This window comes from Ambystoma mexicanum, chromosome 3p (genome assembly GCF_040938575.1).
Source record: "Ambystoma mexicanum isolate Mex_15411 chromosome 3p, UKY_AmexF1_1, whole genome shotgun sequence".
Classification (NCBI taxonomy): Eukaryota; Metazoa; Chordata; class Amphibia; order Caudata; family Ambystomatidae; genus Ambystoma; species Ambystoma mexicanum.
This window is the reverse complement of record NC_090925.1, coordinates 564,291,621-564,306,391: the sequence shown is the minus strand read 5'-3', so window position 1 is coordinate 564,306,391 and position 14,771 is coordinate 564,291,621. Positions and strand designations below refer to the sequence as shown.

At 48.3% G+C, this 14,771-nt stretch overlaps 1 protein-coding gene and 1 non-coding gene across 6 annotated transcripts in view; both read left to right on the top strand.

Moving 5' to 3' along the window:
* The window catches only part of NCOA3 (nuclear receptor coactivator 3), a 1,125,593-nt gene that overhangs the window by 194,885 nt on the left and 915,937 nt on the right, over positions 1-14,771 (top strand). The window lies entirely within an intron of this gene.
* LOC138581619 (small nucleolar RNA SNORD94) lies at positions 12,684-12,812 on the top strand. The gene has a single exon (XR_011304681.1). It is a non-coding gene; the product is annotated as a small nucleolar RNA SNORD94 (small nucleolar RNA).

Here is a 14,771-nt window from a genome sequence, read left to right as displayed (position 1 = left end):
CTCGTCGAGGGCCCGCCTGTGCCCCCATGGTTCCCATGCCCTTCCATTTCCTCCCGGGGAGTTCTCTTCTGTGCTGTCTATGCTTGGGGTGGGTGTTTGTTCCCGACTCGGGGTAGTATTGCCAGATTCCCTACTAGGAGTACGTTCCTTGGGTCTTGGGGAGGATAAGACCTGGGTTTCGAGCCAGTACCAGGCTTCTTTTGGATTCTGGAACACATGAACCTTGCTGTTATGATACAACTTGAGGGTAGCCGGGAAGAACAGTGCATATTTGCTCAATGCTGCCAGCTTGCGCTTGGAGTCGTACGACTCACGGGCCTTTTGAACCTCCCGCGTATAGTCCGGAAAAAACCCTATACGAATCCCATTATACCTAATTGGGCCCTTTGAGCGCGTCATGTGGAGGATTGTGTCCCGATCATGGAAATTCATGAGTTCGTGGCGGCGCTCCGGGTACCACTCTGCCCGAGGGGACTCTGTGTGCCCTCACAATTGAAACCAATTTGGAGAGCTTTTGGGGAGCCATTAAATCAGCAAGCAAGCCCTCCAGGAAGAGCTCATAGACGGGTCTTCCTCCCTTTCGGGAAACCCGAGGATGCAAAGGTTGCTACGTCTGGACCGGCCTTCGCTGTCTTCAGCTCTAACTTCGAGATTGGCAAGTTTTTTTTTCTCCATTTGCCTTAGGCGCTCTTCCACTCTCTGGGCCGTATCCTCAGCGTCGGAGATTCTCCTTTGTTTCCCCTACCCGGGCTGACGGGTTCCTGAAGTCTTGGCAGAGAAAGGAGGACAAGCCGTCTATTTTCCTTTCCACAGACGTCCTTGACTCCCCAATGGTGGCCATAATGTCCATAAAGGATAGTGCCTGCCCTGTTTCGCTGGTTGGATTGCCTTTTCCGGCTTGGTCGGTGGCAGAGGGGGACCTCTCCGAGACAACCGTGGTGTATTTGTCCATGTTGTTCTGCGCAGTGTTCTTGCAGAGTGTATGTCGCCCCATTCGGAGGGGGGGTATCCCTGATCTTCGGGTCCAGAAGGTGGTCGCCTGTGATTCACTCGGTAAATGTCCCAAGCTCCCATAGACACGGTGTCGGTGCCCAGGGGAAACCCGAGGCAGCCGCCAGTGGTGCCCCCTTGATCCGCCAGAGGGAGGGGACCCCAGGCTAGTATATCTTCTGTGGATTCTGCAGGATCCTGGGGATCTTCCTGGTCGACCTGTAGCCCTCTGGGTCTCCCCAAAGTCCCAACCAGTCTATGCAGGCAGGGGGCCAGAGGCCCTCACTTGTGCGTTCCACCTGCCCACCTGCGCTTCAAAGAACAGGTGTTGCTACTACCCAACTCAATCTGATTTGTCAGGATGAAAAAGCTCTTGCCAGGATGTGAACCTTTGATTTGCAATATCTATGTAGACATTATCCGTGAGTCAATCATTTAGGTGCACAATCATTAAATCGGTGTGTTCCACCTTGTAAAGAGAAGATGGCGACCCAATCCCAAAGACCCGTTGCTGATATTTGAGGGCCGGCGTCCCTCCTCCATCACAGCTCTCCCACCAGCAGTAGCCCCGCAGGACCACGGGGGGCAGCGCCCAGGCGACTCCGCAGGCCGGACCAACGACCCCCGGGGCCGGCAGCCGAGGCGCAGTCCACGTATGTCCAGGGATCAGCAGGCCAGCGCCTCAGGCTCCCACATAGGGGCAGGCTATTTCCGTGGCCGCCCGGTCACCCACCTTCTCCACCTCTCTCCCTCCGAAGCCCGGGCACCGTCTCCTCCCGGCACACTCCTCTCCCCCGGAGGCAACCCAGCAGGATTGTGTGGGGGGGGGGGGACACACGGGGATCGCAGCTGCCCGAGTCCGCGGGCCCCGGCGCGGGCCTCCACCCTTTGGCCCGATTCTGTTCGCCTTTCACTGCCGCACCACGGCCTGCAGGGGTGGTCCGCCCGGACCAAGGGAGGCGTCAATCCCGCCACCCTGAGCTCCCCTGCAGGGTCAACACTCCTCGGCAGCCTCCCAGCTCTCTGGGATGGCTGCCAATCGGGACTGGGTGCATTCAGGTAACTAAGGAAACTAAAGACTGGGAGTTTTGGGCACCTCCCTTGCTTCCTACCCTGCCAGACACACTGGAGCCAGGGGCGGGTTTCAGCACTGAAGGCCGCCAAAGGCAAAACTAACAAAAGGGTTAAACCTAGATTGGCGCACAGAGTAAAACACAAGAAAGACCTCAATAACAAGAAATGGCGAAAAAAGACCTGGCCGTTTTGACACAATGGTCACCCATGGGTGCTATACTGCAGCTGAGGGTTCAGCCTGCAGTAGAAACACACAATGGTCGGAAAATTAAACCACTGCCACCAGCCATTTAAAGTTGTGAAGGTAACATAAAAATGTTACATGAGTAAGTAGAAAAGTGGGGCTACTAAGTAACCCCCTAGCACTCCACATAAGATGGGGTGTGCTGGATCTACAGAGAGAAAAAGTAAGTAAAATCTATTTCACTTGAGTACTCTTGGGGACCATAGTTTGCCCAAGAGAAGGTATTTAAACCTTAAGAGAAATCCAAAGGACTCTTATCTGTGACACTGCACTGAGGGTGCTTTGGTGTCACCATACAAAAGTAGATGCCTATGGAGTTTGTCAGAATCCAAAAACAGAGAATACAGAATCCAAATTAGATCAAAAATACGAGAGAGTGAGGAAAAGGTCTCACCAAGGATAAAAATTAAAGTCCTAAAGTCCAACAAAAGAGCTGGGGGTCTCTTCGGTTGAAAGGAATTGGCACAGAAATGATAATTCTCCCCAACAGTTAGCATTTCACTTACATTTTTCAACAGTGAACTTGCTGTGATAAGTCTTAAGGGTAAGGTTCCTAGAATACTTGGTCTCGACAGTCTCTGCTTGTGACGGTGCTAACATGGAATCAGTGTAGTGGACTCTGGAAAAACTGGGACCAGTGAATAAGGGTCAATGCGTTTTTAAAAAAAGTTGGTATAGGCCTGGTTTGGAAGAAGACCTATAGAGAAGCTGAGGGAGGAAACTTAAAAACACAACCGTCATTGCTAGGAAAAAAAGTGCAAGGGTAGCAGATGAACCTAAAACAAATGACTGGTTATATAGGACTGTATTTCTTGAGTCCGCTTCTAATGCTTAACAGTACCCCAGGTTCATGGTGTTAACCTGGAATTCCGTTCACAACAGTGTTTTGAGATCCTAAGCACCTTTATTTAGGAAACCTGATGATTAATGTTCCTGCTTAGTGAATGAGTATCAACTCTTACCGAGACACGGTTGTCCCCTTGTCTTGGGGTTGGAGATTTTTTTTTTTTTTCTTCATCACCATGGCTCCTGTACTGTATTCAGTGTTTTTCATGTTTGTCATTCTTCTGACCCCCAACCCCACTGTTAACAGCAATGCTTTTAAAGAGGCTCAGGTGCTCCAGTTACTGGCTCATTACAGGCTCAGATTGCAGAGTGCTCCCTATTGACAATCTCTGATTCTGCAAAAATAAGCAATTTGCAGGTATTGAACAATCTTGTTTCTGGTTGCCCTGTGTCATGTATTCTGAAGAGGAAATCCAGTGTGAAGTGTCCTCTCTGGAATGTTTTAGAGGGCGAACAAGGACAACTCGGGATCCGTAGAGGAGGCTGTGAAGTATCTGGAGAGAGGAGAGCAGTAGACTGGGGAGTGGACAGTGATGGTGAGAGGGAAGTGGCAGGGATTTGGTTGTGTCCACGCATTAATTTTAAGGGCGTGGGTGGGGAGGGGAAGCAGAGATTTCACAACTGTTGCACATCGGTATCACAATCATGTAGGACGTTGCCCTTTTCTGGGTCTTCACAGGCCCCCTAAGTTATTTCGATCTCCCCTTCAATCTGTCCCTTGCCTTTCTTCTCTTCACTCTTTTGTGACCTCATCCAATTTTCCTGTCCCATGCTCTTCGCTGCTTCTCATTTCTCACTCTTCTTGCTATCCTCTGCACCATTGCGGAAAGTTGTCCTTATTTCCTCAATGTGTGCAAGACTTTTGACCGCTTTTATGGTGATACCAGATATCTTTTTGGATTTCTGTTGCATGATAGGTTTTTGGCCTCAGTCTCTATCTTGCTCTCAAGGACATGGATTGATAGGTGTGCCTTGCCTCCCATCCCATCCCCAGTCTTCTCTGTTAATTTCTATATACTTCCCAGATGTGTCTACACAACAGAACTCCTTTCCTTAATTGCAAATGGTTCTGGAGGCCAAGATGTGAAAGAAGCCCTCTACCAACTTTGGATCATGTGGTCTTGTCATGGTATCAGCCTCCTTCGAACACCTAGAATTCTCCTTTTTGCACCTACAATTTGGCTTTCTCCTCTAATGAACCACACCTGCGGTTATGGACTCGCAGATCTAGGGCTGGATAAATTAAGCGTTTTTTAATCAAAATGTTGCATGTAATCTTTTTCTGAAAAGAATGACTGCTAATCGGACCCTCTCGTCATGCTCTATGCCAATATTGTAGTGCACATTTGTGCTTTTGCAGTGATAGTCTCCTGACACCCCCAGCACCTGCAGGTTCAAAAGGTCATACCTGCATTTTGTACCGCTGCTGGAACACAAAGTTGCAACACACAAGAGGTGGCTTTCTAATTGTCTGCACGGTTGATTCTAGTCTGCTTGGTGGCACTTTAAACTTTAAATATAACGCATGCCTGGTTATGGCACAGTGGCTACTGGGATTAGGTAATTAAACATTTGGATATCCTTTTGGTGTCTTTGTTGAGCAATGCTGCAGTCACTTACTATTGTATTGACTGCAGACCTAGCTTCGAGAAGCAACGGAGCTAGATAGCAGAGGGGCACAGAGGAGGGGTACAGATGTACCGGGTGGCAGGGAGGAGAAGAGCGGGTGGGGTCTAGCGAGTCGGGTGGCGCGAGGGGTGACGTGATGGCATAGGTGTTGAGGAGAGACTTCTTGAAGAGGCGATCTTGAGCTCTTTTCTGAATTGTGGGGGCGAGTCTGATGCAGACTGGGGAGGAGGTTCCATAGTCTTGTGGCGTAGGCAGAGAAGGCTGGTTTTCTGGCCCTTTCCTTTTTTGCGGATTTCAAGTCTGTGTTTACTGGCTTCTGGTTGTGGGCTGTCCGCTGGAGATGCTGAGTTTCTCCGTGAGGTAGCTAGGGGACTCGAGGACGATTGCCTTATAGATGATGCAGCAAGACTCAAAGGTGTTGCGTGAAGTGGGAGCCAGTGAAGATGGATGAGGGCTGCAGTTATGTGGTCGTATCTGTGTAGATCCTTAATGAGGCGTGCAGCCACATGTAGGACATTGCTCAGGGGCACAAGCGAAGACGATGGGATCCCTTCCAGGAGTGCATTGCCCCCCTACAGGTGTGAAAGGACCTGTGCTTGAACAGTGGATCTAAAGCTATCTGGAGGGTGGAAGGGCTTGACGTTTCTCAGGAGTGAGAGCTGATACCAAGCATTTTCTTAGCTATGTGTGTCTTGAAGGAGAGGTTTTTATCAATGTCGATGCTGACTGACTTCACGCAGGTGGAAGCAACTGACTCATATGCTGTCTCTACTTGCTGGCAGCCACCCACACAGTGTCTTGGGTATGGAATAGACTCAGCAGAGGATAGTTGTACTGTTGACTTGCTCCAGGAATGTACAACTTGAGCCTTAAAGACAAGATGCAAAAGGTGTTTGAAGATGCCCTCCTGGTCCACCTCAACGTACAATATTGACTTGCCTCCCCTTCTCTGACTTTGAAAGATCAAACCTTTTTGATATACCTTGTTTTTTGTTTGTTTTAAAACCTCTGCTTATCTATCTAGAGTGCCCTTGTTTAAATGCATTCTCTGTTCCTGTTGCAGGGTTGACACTTTTGTGTTTTTATTGGGTTGTGTGCATCGATTGTGTAGGAAGCTTGCGAGACGCGGCACGGCGAGTCTCGGGAGATCTCGCCCGGAAGCGCTCCAAGCGGCAGACGGTGAAAGGCACCAGTAACGCGCAGCAGACGTGGTGCTCCTGCTTATTTAGGACCTGAAGACTGCCACAAGGCCACCATAACAGCCTGGGTCCCCAGGGACTGCAACCTACTCCCAAGCAGCCCATAAACATTCAATGGACCCTCTTCCAGGGTTACCAGTTATTGCATGTGTTCATGCTGAATAACGCCTGTTGCTACAAGCCACCTGTGAGCGGATTATTATACAACAGATTGTTTTGTTAAATTCCCTTTACTTCCTTGGTTGGCCATTATTTTATTTGGGTTGTAAATACTAATCAGACTGTGCCGTTTCACATTTAAGATTTGGAGCAGTGCTGTTTTAGTTATATTGGTGAGGCTGCATGGTTGTTTTAGCCACTGCGCAGAGCAATAGTAATTTCAGAATGGAATTTTGTCGGAGCACTCGGAATTTGATAGTCGCATGGTGTAAGTCTCTGGTAGAACTTGGTGTTACGGTGTTGAGCATAAATTTATGGATAGGATTGTTGCTAAAATAATTTTGACTTTTCGATTCTGACTTGTAAGGACTTGTATAATAAGCTGTCATTCCGAGCCCTACTTGGTACTCATAACGCTGTTGTAAACGCAATTAAAAAAAAAAAAACACCCGTGTTTATTAAGGCCTTTATACGCGTTTTGCTGTCAGTGTGATTATTCAAGTATAACCTGAATGTGTGCGGAGAGTTGGGCACTACGAAAGGCAAGAGGCGTTTTAGTCCTCCAAACGGCGTGCCGTCTTGATTACTGATAAATTATAATACAGCAGCGCGTGTTCCTTTAGGAGACCATTTTCCATTGGGCCGCTTTCATTTATGACCTCTAAAAGAGAAACTGACTTCGCTGTGCTATTCTGCAAGATGTCTTAATTTGCGGATAGTCCTCTGCATGCGTTGGCTCATTGGTGCGATTGATTGATTGGATGTATGTTTTTGTGTTTTTTGGAGCTCGTTCAAGTATTAAACAATGAACGGGACACTTGAAGGATGAACCCATCTCCTGGTTCTGGACGTAATTCTGCCAGTTAAATACCCCTGTGCCGTCCTTATTGGAAATACCAGGGGTCTTCCTTATTGGATCCCTAGACTGTGTTTATCGCAATGCGAACCTGACTTTCTTATTGGAAAATGTACGCTTGGTATTCTGTGCTAACATGCGTTTCTAGCTAGCTGTTTTCTGCCTGCATGTGTACGGTCTTCTGATTGGCTGCTAAAAGGTGAAATTGAAGCCATGGTAAACTTTTGACCCTGCAGCAGTTATTGTGGAACGCCTTCCACTGGTGGAGCCTGCCCCCCACCCCTCTTCCTGTTTTCTGTGAGATCGTGCAGCTCTGCATGCAGACTTTCCAAGGCGTGGGGGAGGAGGGGGAGGCTATGGGTGGAGCTGGCGGGGAGAGGAAAGGAGCAACAGAAAAAAAATGACTGGAGCAAATGACTCACGCTTTTCCAATTCAGTTGCGTTGTTTACTGGAAGCTCTCGAGTTTACTGAGTTTGCCAGCAAATTCGCTTTACTGTTAAAACATGTTATAAGTGATAATACACAATTGTCGTGTAGATTATACGTATTATGAACCAATTGATGCAGTAGATTAATAATGTTGACCTTTTAAAGAAGACCCTTTAAGAACTCGGACAATGGTTTCTTTGAAAAATGCCTCATCGATATTTGATGAACAACCCTGTGCCTCCTTCCTGCGTTGAAAGTGCCTGTGTGAAAAATAATTTTCAGTGGTGCCTCCATCCTACTGTTTGACCGTACACCTATTCCCATTTGGCCTACTGTGCCAAGTGGAAGGTTCATTCAGAACTGTGCTTTTTTTCAGCATACTTGCTGCAGTGTTCCTTCTGGTTCAGCAAACACTCGAGGCTGTGTGCACTTGTTGCATTGTGTTTCTTTCTGCCTTAGCTAGGATTGAACTTGGCTGTGTACTTGCTGTTACCTTTCTTAAAATCGCCTCGTGCTGGGTGCACAACTGTTAATTACTACCTTTTTACAAAGGGGTTGCTGTTGAGTACATTCTGCATTAAGTCCTGCACGTCATACCTTGTCCTCAGTGCCCACCCCACCCCACCCCCGGTACCCTCTTGTCTCTCTCTCTCTTCCCTCCCCCCCTGTGTTTTCACCATTTCCAGGGTCATCATTAATTTCCATCTGAATGGAACCATCTTGGTTCAGGTTCCTCAACCCAATCTTCTCTTTGACAGGCTCCTGCCTCGCCTCTCAAACCTTACTTCTCCCCCTGGACAGGCTCCCTTGCCTGCTGTGCCTTCCTCTTCCTCTGCACAGGCACCCTTGTCTTGCCTCACTGTCCAGGCGCCTTTGTCGGACTTGGCTCCTCTGCCATTCACCACTATCCCTCTGGCTCTCTTGCCACCCTCAGGAGGGACCACTGTCCCCCTGCGTGCCCCCCACGGAAGACCTTCAGAGATGGCAAGCTGCTCCATATTGCCACATTTAACTCTCGTTCTGCTGTAAAACACTAGACTGACATCTACAACCTCCTTGAACGCATGGATCTAGATGTGCTTGCCATCAGGGAGACATGGTTCAAGGACCGCTCTGTCACGAGTTTTGACACACTCCTCTCTGAAGGATAAAATATCCTGTCTGTGCCCAGGCCCAAGGGGTCAGGAGAGGGAGTGGTGGTTATCTTCCCTTCCCAGAATGGATGCCTGTCATTCATCCCCGCTCAGACCTACTCCTTCTTTGAGTGCCTCGTCTGCAGGCTCACTCTTTCTAAATCTTCTCTCCTTATGGCCACCTTCTATCGGCCACGAGGGCAGTCCACTCTCTTCATCTCGGAATGGGCTGACCTGGCCTCCTCCCTACTCTCCTCCTCTCAACTCCTCCTGCTTGGTGACCTCAACATCCATCCAGACTCTCCGGACTCCTCAGGACCTTTCCGCAACCTATGCAATGCTCTCTCCCTCTCATCTTACTTTCTGGCTCCACACACAGCGGGCCACACTTTGGATGCTCTGATCCCCCCCAACATCCCTCTCTCTACCCCTCTCACTACCTCCGTCTCTTGGACAGAACACACTCTTCTCTCTTCACGCTTGAAGCTCTCCTCTTGCATCCGCACACCCAGTGTGGCCACTAGGTTTCAAAGTTACCAGACCCTTGAAAAGAGTGACAACGGCTGCCTTTGCCTCCACCTACTCTCCACCTCCTACTCCTGCAGCTGACTCGCACCCTGACACAGCCCTCACTAACTTCAATCTCTCTATCTCTAACAGCCTTGATACTCTTGCCCCTGGCATGAGGGTCCGATTGAAGCCTTCCAAAAAGTGCAACTCTTGGTACAACTCGGATCTGGCTGCCCTTAAAAGTAAGTCTAGGGCAGCTGAGAATAAATGTCATTCGTCAGGCGGACCCTCTGACAAACTGGCCTGCCGCCTCCTTCAGAGACAATATTGACTCTGCATCCACACAAAGAAGAGTCTTTATTGAAGCTTGCATCTCTGTGGCATCAAACACGGCCGAACATTTCAACGTCTGTAAAGAACTGGCCAATGCTGCAGCAACCTCCTCTTCTGTCACAACCACCCAGGACCTTTGCTCGGCCCTGCCTGCACATTTCACCTCAAAAACCCAAGGCATCGTGTCCTCCCTCACTTCCACACTATCATACACCAACACCTCTGGAGCCTCCCTTAGCCCCTCCACCACTTTGCCTCTCCTCTCATTCCCATCACACCTGACCAGTCAGGTCTATGAAGGCCTCCTCAAAACAGGTAGACCCCTGTCCCTCCAAAACCAATTAAGGACAACAGACTCTCGATCCAGTCTTGGCTGATCTCTGCAATCCCTTTTGCCACTGGAGTTTTCCCAACTTCTCTTAAGTACTCCCTTGTGCACCCTCTGCTTAAACCCTCCGCCGACCCCTCCATCCAGGCAAACTATTGCCTCATCTCTAGCACCCATTTCCTGGGCAAACTCCTGTAGAAGTTGGCAATCTCTCAGCTCACCCTCCACACTGAATCTGCTTGTTGCCTCCACGACCATCAGTTTCGCTTTAAAGCATCCAGAGGCACGGAAACTGCTCTTCTGAACACCTGCACTCATATCCTGACCCTAACACTCCCTCTGTCCTCATTCTTGACCTCGCCCCTGCCTTTGACACAGTAAACCACAACATCCTGATTGTACGTCTCCGTGACACCCTGGGAATTGCAGGATAGGCTCTGGCGTGGTTACCTCCTTACTTTCTGACCCAGGTGGAACATGGGACCTTTCTCTCTGCTATCACTTTTTCATCCTGGAGCATTCCCCAGTGTTCTAACCTTTCCCCCTGGTTCAATGTCTACATGGCTGCCCTGGCACGTGTGATTGGCACTTTCATCTCTAACTTCCAGTGTTATGCAGATGACCGGCAACTCTGCTTCAGGCTGCCCTCAGCCACCTCCTCTACCTCACTCATATCTGACTGTCTGTAATTCAGTCATGGTGTGCTGCAAACAACCCCTGCCTCAAAGCCAGTAAGACTGAGATCGTTCACATTGGGACTCCTGCTCCCGTTTTCCCGCTCACTCTGGCCAGCCTCCCTTGAACCTGCGCCCGCACCCATCTGCGAAGCAAAAAACCTTTGGGTCATCTTCGACTCCACTCTCTCCTTCTCCATTCACATTTTGGACATTTCCAGAAAGTCCAACTACGGACTGCATCTCCTCGGAGGTACTCTCCCTTTTCTCACCTTCCCCCATTGGCTCACTGTCTCCAGAGCCCTGGTTCTCTCAAGGCTGGACAATTGCAACAGCCTCTTTCTCATCTCCCTGCCTCTGCTTTGCGCCCTCTGCAACTCATCCTGAAAAGAACCGCAAGACTTATCCTTGGCCTCAAGGGACCACATCTCTCTGGCGCTGAAATCCCTTGACTTGCTCCTGTAGCTGCAAGGGTCAAGTTCAAGACCCTCTACACTGTCCACAAGGCTTTCTGGGGGTTGAGACCTACATATCTGCAACAATGCCTACCTAAATACTGTCCCTCCCGAACCCTCTGCTCATCTACCTCCAACATTCTGCGAGTGAGTCAGTTCTCCAAGCAGAGATTTGCGGGAGATCTTTATCCTCCACAGGGGCCTCCCTCTGGAATAGCCTCCCTGCCGCCCTCTATCTTGAGCCTGATCTCCTTAAGTTCTGGAAACTCCTCAAGACATTACTTTTCTCCTCTTCCTTCTCTCCCCCTCTACCCTGCTAACCTCTCTCTATCTATCCCTCTCTCCCTCCTTTCCACACAGCTTGCAGACTGGCCACGGGTGTACTGCAGAATCTCACAGGTCCCTGGCACCCTTGCCAATTCTCTCGCACCTGCCCCTGGGCCTGCACTTGCCTCATTGCTACTGCACTTGGTCAATGACCCATGAGAGTGGCATCTCTCAGCACATACCCCAGTTTTTCTGACTGACTGGGCACACTTCGATTCCCCCCACCCCCTTGCACTTGTTCCTTCCCCCATCGCCTGTACCGTCTGTGCACTTGCAGGATCTGATCATACCATGCCTTCAACATAGTCTTTCTATATTCCCTGTCTTGTCTCCCCTCCCTGCATGGTGGCGCCTCAATGCACTTTGAAAAACTGCAGAATATTTGTCCGACCCATTTGCTGTTATCTACACTGTTAATTGTATTATGTGCACTTACTTTGCCTGTTCAGACTTTACGTTGAGAAATTCAGGGGCCCTGCATGACTATTTTTCCCCTTGTTCCCTCCCTCCCTCCATGAGCACTTAGAAACACTTGCCCTGTGTATAGGCGCTTTATAAATAACCATACCATACAATAAATGGATGTTATACCACTTTCAATCAACTGATCCCTTCGGTCTACTACCCTAATTCCCAGGGGATTTTGGATCTCTTCCAGGCCCTCCTATCGATAGTAGTTTGGAGTTAATCCCTCAAATCTGGAAAGGTTAATATGTTTTTAATTGCTTAAAATAATGTGTAATGACCCAATTGTTTTTATTGGTCCTGCAGTCCAGAATTATGTAACATGCACACCTTATCCAATGATCTACTTTGTCACTTTGAAGTTGGGTGTAAGGTGATGGGGGAGGGATGGTTGACATCTGGAACCAACTTGGAATTACTGTTTAAACTAACCACTTTTCTTGTGATCTACCTTTTAGAATAGTTATGTTCCCCTTATTTTTGAGTACTTCCCACACCGGCTCCTCTCCCCAACATTAAACATGCCAAAGTGAGACTGTTTTAAGATGTTTAATCCCTAGAGTTGCATGCAGCTTCGATGATGCTTATGCCTCAATTGAAAACAAGCATGGTAACCTTTACCTCTACTATTATGGTTCTAGTGAACATAAAAAGGATGTAGTACACCTGCACTTATCATTACACTCAATTGGATCTATGTCCTGCAGGAAATCTAACACATTTGTTAATGACAGAGTTCAAGTGCCTGTATTGGATGCCCCAGCATCCTCCAAGCTTTACTGACATTGCAAAGTAGTTCCCTAGTCAACTGCTAAAGTTTAAATGACACACCTCACACAAATTAGTATTATACTTGTTGCATGTACACAAAGGTAATCAAATATCTAATTGCGTTGAGTTTTAGCCCTGATGGATGCATTGCAATTGTACTCTTTCTAGTCCTTGCATTGTTTTAAGAATGTGCTCTCCCCTAGTCCCAAAACAACTTGCTGTCTGCCCATTGGATTATTTGAAACTGAAGCCTTTCAAATGTGGCAATGATGCTTGGCGCAGGGGTGTAGACCTCAGCTGGGCCATGGCAGCCAACTGCGAGTCTCTGTAACGTGCATGTGGTGAGTATGAGAGCATTTACAGGATAACGAAGCCCAAGCCTGAGCCCCTGGTATCAGCACTGAATGTAATTGATGCCATAGTTTTACACCTGCAACCCCAGTCATGGGGAGTGCCATCCGCAATTGCCTGCATTTTGAATGAAGCTTTTTGCTGAATTCGCCCACCCCAGCTGAAACTTAATTTATTTAGTAAATTCAGCCTCCTCGCTGATTTCCGACATGTCCAGCCGGCTCCAGCAGCCCTCTTTCTGGTCCACTACACCCTGTAAGCAAAGGAAAGGGATATGGGCCACGGTCAGTCAGAACAGCAGGGGTATGAAAGGGTACTGTCACTAACCAACCATAATCAAAACCTCACCCTTCTGCAAACACCTTCTCAAACTCTGAACTAAACACACCATACCTCTACAGCACAATAAACCACATGCACTTCACAATTCACTAAACCAACAATGAAACCAACCACACACAGCCTCGCCCAACAGCACATGGCTGCTACCAACCAGAAAACATACCTATGCTCAGTGAACTGGGTCAACCATACTGAAGCTGCCAACAACACAACAGAGCGCTTTGGCTCTTTTCTCCTGCTCAGTCCTAACTACCTGGTATTGGGGTCAATAGATCTTTACAAAAAAAGAAAAGAAACCAAAAAAAGATTTGGTAAGACCGCTCTGTGAATTCAGAGCGGTCTTTCTAAATCGAACTGTCGACCTCTGCGACACGTGTGCGCAGGGGCTGACCGGCACGCCAGGATCCAGAAGCAGCCACCAGAGGGGGGGGGGGGGTTGTGTGTGTGTGTGTGTGTGTGTGTGTGTAAACGAGCTGTGATTGTTGGTCTGGAAGTATTGAGGAGAAAATATGAACCAAGCAAACTAAAGAGCGAATTGGCATTCTTGTAGTAGCAATGTGTGCTTATTATTTTCTAAGTAGAGTTTTGTGATTTGGGAAAGTGAAGTGCATTGAGATGCATGTTTCCAAACGATCTGCATAGCACTTAGCTCTTTGACTGGGATCATCCCTTGGGGAGGGAGCCTGTGATTGAACGTATTTTGGGGGCCACTAGTCTCTGCCTTTAGTAGCCACCTTCTCCACCGGCTCTATTGCAATCATTCAAACTCCCCTTCGAACAGAGGAATTTGACGTCCATCTCAAACCACTCACCTTTTCAACTGCTCAGTCTTCCTCTATATTCCAGAATCCCCATGCTCTCTTCTACACTATGCATGATAGGATCCTCACACCACACTAACCACTTCATAGCCACCCCATAATCCTAACCACACATTACTCCCTCATCCAGACTAGCAACCCTCCTGTTATACCAGCACTGGTAGCTAATTGATATTGTACTCTCCCTCCAAGACTGAGACACCCCAAGTGTCATAGCTGTTAACCTTGCCCCACTGGAATCTCGTACAACCCTACTCCCCTACAACAATGCACCAAAGGTTGCCAATAGCAGTAAAGTCTACTTATGAAGCACTACTGCCAAGAAGTTTATGGCAAGAATTTCTTTTTTCTTCAGTTTTAACTTAAAAATAAAGTAAATGGTAAACTTCTAAAAAGTACCAATACACCACACAGCCTCCCTGATCCTTTGATGGGCACCCATCATAGCTAAGTTATCAACCTCTTTCCTCTACTTTGCTTAATGCTAACCCCACCAGGGATACTTTTTCCAATCCTAGTTTGACCATTTTATACAACCAGTGATATCACACAAGATGGCTGTTACACGGGCACATGCCCGCTTGCCCTCAGTGAACATTAATTTTGACCACCTCAGGTGCTATTCTTTCTCGATCCCTCCGAAAGACTTTATCTTGGGGCTTATTGGTTGAATTCAACATTTCTCGTGAATCCACTGCAGACAAACTCCTCAAACACAGCAGATCATAATAGCTATGTCTGAGACGCTTCATGGTCAAGTGCCTGAAATGTGCAGATGACAAATAAACAACCTGCTATAACTGGCTCTACCAGGCAGAATTGAGTTTGAGCCGG